The sequence below is a fragment of the Podarcis erhardii genome (genome assembly GCF_964252035.2).
Source record: "Podarcis erhardii genome assembly, chromosome: 6".
Taxonomy (NCBI): domain Eukaryota; kingdom Metazoa; phylum Chordata; class Lepidosauria; order Squamata; family Lacertidae; genus Podarcis; species Podarcis erhardii.
In genome coordinates, this window is record NC_138510.1 from 86164798 (window position 1) to 86174385 (window position 9588).

At 43.1% G+C, this 9588-nt stretch overlaps 1 long non-coding RNA gene across 1 annotated transcript; it reads right to left on the reverse strand.

The window, feature by feature from the left end:
* Window positions 1-7028: 7028 nt before the first annotated feature.
* On the reverse strand, window positions 7029-7773 carry LOC309343998. The gene is made up of 2 exons (XR_014157509.1): window positions 7626-7773; window positions 7029-7160 (listed from the first exon to the last, which is right to left on the reverse strand). It is a non-coding gene; the product is annotated as an uncharacterized lncRNA (long non-coding RNA).
* Between the last annotated feature and the right edge of the window lie 1815 nt (window positions 7774-9588).

Consider the following 9588-nt stretch of genomic DNA (forward strand, 5'->3'; position numbering starts at 1 on the left):
GGGCTGCCATACATCTGGATTTTCCAAGACATTACCAGGATTTCAAAGATGGAACTGACATCCAGGGGGAGGGGGGATTCCCAAAAGTTGGCAACTCTATATTCCTACCCCCAGAGGAATACAAGCAATCCCGGTTACCAGAGGCAAGGGAAGTGAGTGTGGCAGAAACAGTGGCTGTGGCAATGGGACGGATTTTCTGACAGTCCACTGTGGGATAAGGTGTGATCTGACTCACCATGCCATACAACTTGCTGCAGATTAGGGATACAAAGTCTAGCAGTTTAAAAAATGCCCCGGAAATGTATCTTTATATCAATGGAATCCCCCCCCCCCAATACCAATTCAGAAGCTCACAATGTTATTTGCAAGTGTTATTTTACCAAATGCCTCAAGGAAATCAACAATCATCTGACTTGTAGAAGACATCTGAAGGCAGCCCTGTTTAGGGAAGTTTTTAATGTCTGATGTTTTATTGTATTTTTAATATTTTGTTGGAAGCCGCCCAGAGTGGCTGGGGAAACCTAGCCAGATGGGCGGGGTATAAGTAAGTAAGTTACTCTTTGTTCCACACTTGGTTCTTCAGTATGGCCTCCCCTAAACTTTAGAAGCCCCTGCCCACTGATATTAGGGAAATACACTCACAGTATTATTTTTGGTGCCTGCTTTAAACTTTTTTAGTTACGCAAGCCTGCTAATACCTGCACATTTGAAATGTATCTTAATATGTTACTGGATGGCAGCTATTAACCTCTTAACAAAGCAAGACAAAAAGCAAAACAAAACAAAAATCCCATGGGTTTTATCATCAGTTGCGCAAATTTCTCTCTCACCTCCCGTCCCTGCAGTATGAGAAAACACCTAAAACTATTTTATGAAGAAGAAATTAAGAAGAGTAGTTGTTACCGTACCCAAACTTTATCTAATTCAACCACAACTCTACCTTCATCTTCATTAACTCAAACTTTCTCTAGACATTAAACTAAATTAGGCCCTGTATTATCAGGGAACTGTTAAGATTAATTCTCAGTAAAACGCTATTCTAAGTGAGGGTCCTTTAAGTGAGCAAGCGTACAATCTGTCTACAGCAGTAAAGTTTTATCCACAGTAAAACACCTGAGTAACAAGAGGCAAGAAATAAGGCCATTTCATCATTTAAACTGCAACTACCTCTTTATTTCCCACTACACTTTTTTTTTTTAAGGCTTGGAAATGTTTAAAATTGAGACGGTTCTCCCACTGATAAAATACAGTGAAGTGGAGGAAAAAGCAGGAGGGGGAAATCAATACCCAAAGAATTACTTACTACTTTATTTTTCTCCTTCTAGATCTTATGCACTTTCTCATACTGTATGTGGTTGAACAGTCGTCTTCTTCTTTTCTTTTCTTTTTAAGTGACATTATATTGTATTCTTATTTTTTGCGCCTGTCCTTTAGGGCAAGAATATATTTTGTAGATGCAATTCTTTCTTTTCTGTTTCATTTTTATTTGTTGTATGGGAAATGTTGTATGAGGGGTGGGCTTTCTGTTCCTTTTCCTCTTCCCATGTAACCCCAAAATCTGCTCCAGAGAGCCCCCCAAACATTGGATCTGATTTTGAGGGTTCAGGGGGCTGGTTTGGAAGGGACAGGAGAATTGGGCACATGGAAATTGCTTGCACAACCAGAGCTGCAATGTTGGATACTGCTTATATTTTCTAAGGGGGTGGGGAACTACTTACTGTCTGGACTAGAGCAATCTTCTTTCTTTCTTTTTGTGAAGCCCCAGACATGCTTGGATTATAAAACTGTGGTGTTGCTTTTGAAAAATGTAAGATATTGATCCCAAACTTGGAGCATAGCAATTACCTCTTATTTTCTTCAAAGTTTCATCACATTTTGAAAGATAGGCATTCCTGAAGCATTGTCAAAGCCGCCAGCAATGATTCCTTTCTGGTGCTCTAAAACTGGGTTGTACTGGATGATTCAGGAGGAACACACAGCAGTAAGCTTCACAGGCACACTGGCAACTTCTTACCTATAGCACAGATCTTGCCAAGCCACTATCTTTCAAAAGGGCAAAGAGAGAGGAAAAAGGAAGGTCGCAGTTCTGTGCGCATGTGACTATAGTGCTTTGCAATGTCATCAATGTGGACACAGCTAACGACAAAGCATTTAATGTGTGGAGGGTCATGACACAGAGGCAAGACATAGAGCAGGGGTCGGCAAGGCTTACTGGGCATGGGTTGGATCACTGGGCCGGACTGGTGCAGCGCAACACCGGAAATTGCATCTGTGCATGTCTGTGGTGCCAAAAACCGCTTCTGCGCATGTCCGGACGCTGAAAACCACACCTGTGCAGAAGCGATTTTCGGCATCTGGGCATGCGCTGAAGTGATTTCTGGTGCCGTGGACATGCACAGATGCAATTTCCGGAGTCTGGGCATGCGCAGAAGTGGTTTCCAGAGCCGCGGAAGAGAGTCCCCATGCCGTGTTGCGCCAGTTTAGTGCAGCACACGGGGACTCGCCAAGCAGGTGACTCAGTTCAGGGGCGGCTTGTGGGCTGGTTAAATGGCCTCTGTGGGCTGCTTCTGGCCCATGGGCCGCAGGCTGGGGACCCCTGACATAGAGGATAGAGCTGGTATGTTCACTCCCATAAGGGGAGTACAGTCGTCCTTGGTTCTTGAATGGAATCCATTCCAGAAGTCCGTTCGAGTTCTGAAAGCGTTAGAAAACCAAGGAGCAGCTTCTGATTGTCTGCAGGAGCTTCCTGCACTCAGGCAGAAGCTGCAAAAGCCACATGGATGTTCGGCTTCCAAAAAAGTTCACAAACCAGAACACTCACTTCCGGGTTTGCAGCATTCAGGAGCCAAAACGTTCAAGTCAAAGGGCGTTCAAAAACCAAGGTACGACTGTACTAGCTTTTTTCCTGAGTCATGCAGAGTGATACAGTGGTTTCACCCTTGAAGCCCTGGTGATGAGAATTTGAAGATGACTATTTGCAGGATGGCAACTATTAGCAACAGTAGTATTTATGCATACGAAGTCCAATGCAATGTGTTTCTTCTTGCTTCTTGCTTCCAAAACTCCTTCATACCCAAGCATATGTTATCAGTCCATTGCTGGCCTGTGTTCACGCTCAGCAAAACAACGGCGAAATAACCAGCTAACCTCCAATTTCCACCCCTCCTATCTAAAACACACATGCACGCTCACTTTTAAAGGGAGTTAAGACATTAACAAGGCAATGATGCAGCGTTTCTGTGAGCTTAATTGGAGTCACAAGATTTTGCAGCTGTCACATTACATTGCATAGGTATTCTTTTCCCCAGTGCAATTTATTCTTTGCAAAATACATTTTCTAACAAATACAGTACAAATACTAAGAGGGCATAACACCTGAAGAAGGTTCTTAACTCATATATCTGTTGAGGAATATTTTGTATAGTTAGGAAGAACAGGGTTGACCTAACCCATTTACATTTGAACAAATATGACGTTCCCACCATTGCTCTGTCTCTCAAGTATTTTTTCCAGTGTGTGTTGGTAATAGAACCTGGATGGGTGTGACCACACAAGACATAATAATAATAATAATAATAATAATAATAATAATAATAATAATAATAATAATAATAATAGTAATTATTATTATTATTATTATTATTATTATTATTATTATTATTAAACCCCCCCATCTGGCTGGGTTTCCCCAGCCACTCTGGGCGGCTCCCAACAGAACTTTAAAAACACAGTAAAAGATCAAAAATTAAAAACTTTCCCAAACAGGGATGCTTTCAGGGGTCTTCTAAAAGTCAGACTAAAGGTGCATTCAGAACGGGTATTAATGCTTTAGTTTTCCTAGTTATAATGCTAGCAATTCTGTCCCTGTTACCAGTGTTTTACTCTGCATTGTTTATTCTATTATGAAACTGCAGTGTTTTGATCAATGACATGCTAAATTGACATGCTAAATTTCATTCATGCTGTTACCGGAGAATCCGAGGGCTCTCTTGGACAAATGAAGACACCGACCAGGGCAACTCAGAGCAAAACAGCAGCCAGTAGGCTTGGCCTTTATTTAGGAAAAGACTGTCGCGACAGGGCTCCCACTGTCCACGAGGTGAAGCAAGATGGAAGCCCCGAACAAAGGGTGACCCCAACTTTTATTAGTTGCTAATCCCTTACGCTACACCCCCCAAATTACATCATATTTACATCATGATTACATTAAAATTAGGAGGAGTCAAGGAGGGGCTATACAGGTAACTTGAGAGTCCTGACACCTGGCTGGAGCCCCCTCTCCCCTCCCCGCATGAGTCAATTTGAAGAACAAAGAGAAAGGTGAAGTTTCCTGCCCCCTGAGGGGAATCCGGTCAGAGTCCTTTGTGTGAGTCCGAGCGGAATACACTAAAATATGCAAGTTATTGTATCTCTGATAGCCTTCTGTCTGAGCCCATCACGGTGGCTATCAAGGTTGTTCCGTCAGCTGGGAAGGGCCGCAGGGTACGTGACCGCTCGGTCGAGGGATTATGGCTGCCCTGTCCCAAGTCACCCCCCTTTGATAGTCCTTGTAATATGCAGTAAAATAAAAGTGGTCCGATGAAAATCCGATGTACGGCTGAGTTTTGGCGAATATAAAACGGTGAAGACTTTGAAGTTCAAACCAATCCCAAGTTCAGGAAACAATGTAGCAAGCTCTTGATTGGATCAGTCATGGTTGGGTGAATTCGGAAACGTTGTATCAGTGAGCTGTCAAACAGGGACACAGCGAATGCCGGCTGCAGTACCAGCGCAGCCGCCACCAGGGGCGCTGTTTGCTAATGCTGATTGGTTGAAGCGGCAGCAGAGTGACCCAGAGTTCGGTCACCCGGTCTACTCATGTTAAGAATAGGGCGGCGCGGAGCGCTAGATTGGGAAGCCGTCAGGCTAGCGCTTCCTTATTTACGGAAGGCTTTTGGGAGGTGACCCTCTAAAGGGACATCTCTAGGGTTGGGGAGGGGAGATGAGTGTACGTGTGAGTGTGGTGCTTGTGCAGTACACGTGACGAATGGAAGGGGGGGTGATTTTCCGGCGACAATGCCAGTGGGCATCATGTGACAGAACAGCAGAAGTCATTGGACATGGTGCCACCCGTTATGGGCATGTCTGTTGTGCCATTACTAACCCATGAAAATGGCAGGAAACAACAGTATGTTGGAATACTGCCTCAGTTTTCATCACATGGCAGTTTTCATCACTGTGGCCCTGCAGATGTCATTGGCTTACGCCTCCCATCACCCTTCATTGGCAATGCTGGTTGGGGCTGATGGGCGTTGGAGTCTGAAAACAACAGGAGAGCTACGATTCCCATTGTGTTATAGCAGGATCTGAAGACTTAAGGTCTTGCTGCAGGGTGCTTTTAAAAAACAACAACCAGAGGAGTTGAGGATCTGGAAACCCCCAGTCATTCCTTGATATGGGCTTCAGAGACCTGGAACACTATTGTGCAGATGTGGTTCACCTGGAGGTCAAGTGGGCTCATGTTGTTTGCTATAGTTCTACACATCTGAGTCAAACAATGACCCTAAAGGCTTTCTAGAGGTTTTCCTAGGATTAAAATGAGGATGATGAGATAGTCCTTCACTGTAAAGAATTACCCATGGAGACTAATTACTTTTTCTAGCTGCTTTATTTTCTTTTAATCTCCAGCATCAGAGAATACTCACTATAATTAGTGCTGAGACAAAAATGGCTCCCATTTGGCGTATGAAATATGCTGTGAATCTGAGAATTGTAGAGTTGGAAGGGACCAGTACAGTCCTCTAGTCCAACCCCCTGCAATGCAGGAATCTCAATGAAAGCATCCATGACAGGTGGCCATCCAACCTCTGCTTTAAAACCTCCAAGGAGGGAGAGTCCAGCACCTTCCGAGGGAGTTCATTCCTCTGTTGAACTGTTCTTACTGTCAGAAAATTCTTCCTGGTGTTTACTTGGAATCTCTTTTCTAACTTGAAGCCATCAGTTTGGATCCTATCCTCTAGAGACGGAGAAACAAGCTTGCTCCATCCTCCATGAGACAACCCTTAAGATATTGGAAGATGGCCATCATATCTCCTCTCAGGACTCAGCTGTACAGCTGCAAATAAAACATTCTGAATGTATTGTAAAATGCAATATACAATTGTGACACTGTGAGCTATTGCAAATTCAGTGCATTTTGCAAACCAATTTAGAAAAAAAATCATTTTCACAATGTTTTTAACGTGTGTGGAGATTCCACCTCAGTCTCCTCTTTTCCAGGTCAATAATAATAATAATAATAATAATTATTATTATTATTTATTTATTTATTATTTATACCCGCCCATCTGGCTTGGTTTCCCCAGCTTCCAACAAAACATTTTAAATACATTAAAACATCATAAACATTAAGCATACCCAACTCCCTCAACCGTTCCTCATTAGGCTTGGTTTCCAGACCTTTGATCATATTCTTTTTCTTTACCATTATAGTTCACAATGGCGAGAGCCAAAGTGGTGTTTTTGCCTCTAATAGATTTGTGTATTTATTCCATAATCTATACAATTTTTTCCTCATTACATGATTTATAAATCCTTTACGTACCTTCACCTTTTCATACCATAAATAAGTGTGCCAACCGAAAACAATATCATTGGCTGTTGTGCCTCATTGCAAGGAAGCACAAAGCCTGGTTAAGTGCCAAGACCCCTAGAGCCTCGCACCCCTCAACAGACATTGGAATGGCCTCTCACAATATCGTTCCAGAATGTGCCTGTGGGATAGGCCCGCTTTCAAATGCACGAACTGAGTGGAATTTCTTGCCCCACCCAAACTCTGTCTTGTCTTCACCCATGCACACTTCCTTCCATCTAGGAGCAACAAGACCACAAGGGAAGGAGCCAAACTGTTGGCTCCTGCAGCAAGACCCAGGATTTCCTTCCATACTCACAATGGTTGGGAAAATCACTTCCAAGGATAAGATCATGACCCAGGAGTAGCATGTTTGTAATATATATTTGTATTAGAATCAAAGAAAAATATATCCAAGTAACAAGCAGGTGCAATTTATCTATTTATTTGTATATTTTGGATTGTGGGGAAGGGAGAAAATGGGTCTTTTTGGAGGGGAGCTGGGCTGGAGATGCTGGACTTCCTATTGCTGCTGCCTATTGTTTTCTGCCTGGAAGAAAAAAGAAAAGATTCTTATTTTTTTCATTCACTATGCATTTATTATTCCACTGATATCCCCTTTTCCCTGCAAGAATCTCAGGGTGGCTTACATGAGTCTCCTCCCCTCATCCCATCCTCACAACAGCTCTTTGAGGTAGGCCTAGAAGCAGTGAGCACCCAAGGCCACCAATTCAGTTCTATGGGTGAGGGGGGATTTGAACTCTGGTCCCCTAGTCCTAGTCCAGCAGTCTAACTTGGGTTGCCAACCCTTTGAACCGATGGGCACACCTGCAAACCTGAGAGACTGCAGTGGGCACTACACCGTAATGGAAAATGTAAAGGAACATGATTATCTCTCTGCTTCAAAAGGGATGTCCCTGAAGTCTTCTTGAATCAGTGATCTGCCTCCTTCCTCCCCAGCGAGCCAGATTCTCTCTGCCCTCCCTGTTCCTTATGAACACAAGTGATCTCTTACTTTAGTGACATCCATCTCCCGAGCCTTGCGTCAAACATGGATTACTTTGATTTTGACTACCAGTTCCCCCCTTTTTTGGTCACAGCCACTAATTCCTCCTTCTTGTCCTCCTCCTCATAGACCAGGGCATCATGTTTCGGTGGGTCACAGAAGGAGGCCAGCAGCCTGCACAGCCTTTGAAATCTAGGGAAGAAAAGAAGGTCAGGTAATAGATTATAGTTATTTCCTCAACACTTTCTATCTCTACACTGCATTGGGGGCACCCGGCAGCTAAACTAGCATTCAGAAACCTCTCATGGAGAGTGCATCTTGTCAAAAGACCCTCCAAAACTGGGAGATGATGCCCACAAGGGAGAAGGCAAGCCACTTCCCTCAAAGCATCTAAGGTGGCCCTGAGGATTTTTGTTGTTGCAAAAGCTAGCTCCTCTCGCCTGAACTAACTATACTCAAATAGTTGCTCTTGCCAAGTCACTCAGCAGGGGGACATGTCACAACAGAGGACATGACACCATTACTTTAGCTACCTTGCTTAACAATGGAACAATGGGCATCTCTCCCCTTAATATACATTTTAAAATATATCTTTTAGTGGGTTAAGCAGTTTTATTTAATTCATTAAAAAAAGTTCTAGACACCTTTTCACGCAGCACCATGATTTTCTGGAAAGGACAGGAAATGCACACAAACACACACTTTTCAAACATGGAGGGGTCACCAAAGGAAAACACTTCTAGCCTAGACTATGGATGCTGTTTCTCACTTAAGAGTTAAAAATAACCTCTCTCAGCACCCTGTAGTAATCTGTCTAGCATTATGAAATACTAGAAATGTTATGAGTTTGTGGGTGCTAGACTCCCCTTTGTCATGAGTTTCTGGGTGCCAGGCACTGAACCCCTGGACACTGAACATCTGGGGAGTTGATCTAAGCCTTGTTTAAATGCACCCCAAGCTCTACATTTGATTATTTGCTATTAGAAACTGGTTGAAACCAATGTATTTCATTCACACACAAAAATCTGACATGTGATTATGATAAAGGTTTATAGACAACGGGTAACACATTTATTGATCCTTTTTGTATGTTATTATTTGTCTAATGTATAATTTATATATAACAATCAATAAGGGGTTGGGAAGGGAAGCAGTTTTGAATATGAAACTGGTGGATGGCTGTCATTAATTCAGATCAACTTCATAGAATCATAAAATCTTTGAGTTTTAAGGGATCCAGGGGTCATCTAGTCCAACCCCCTGCAATGCAGGAATCTCAGCTAAAGCATCCAGCCTCTGTTTAAAAACCTCCAAGGAAGGAGACTCTGCCATCTCTCGTAGGAGTCTGTTCCACTGCTGAACAGCTCTTACTGTCAGAAAGTTTTTCTGAATGTTTAGTCGGAATCTCCTTTCTTGCAACTTGAAGCCATTGGTTCGAGTCCTACCCTCCAGAACAGGAGAAAACAAGCATGCTATTCCTCCATGTGACAGCCCTTAAGATATTTGAAGATGGCTATCATATTTCCTCTCAGTCTCCTCTTTTCCAGGCTGAACATACCCAGCTCCTTCAAGCACTTCTCATAAGGCTTCATTTCCAGACCCTTGATCAGTTTGGTTGCCCTCCTCGGCACATGTTCCAGCTTCTCAGCATCCTTCTTAAATTGTGGTGCCCTGTATTAGACACAGTATTCCAGGTGTGGTCTGACCAAAGCAGAACAGAGTGGTACTATTACTTCCCTTGATCTGGACACGATACTTCTGTTGATTCAGCCTAGAATAGCGTTAGCTCTTTTTTTGCTGCTGCATCACACTGTTGACTTATGTCAACCCTTAGATCCTTTTCACATGTGCTGCTAGGAAGCCAGGTGTCCCCCATCTTATATTTGTGCAACTGGTTCTTCCTGCCTAACCTTACATGTGTCTCTATTTAAATCATGTTGCTAGTTTCGGCCGAGTTCTCCAATGTGTTATA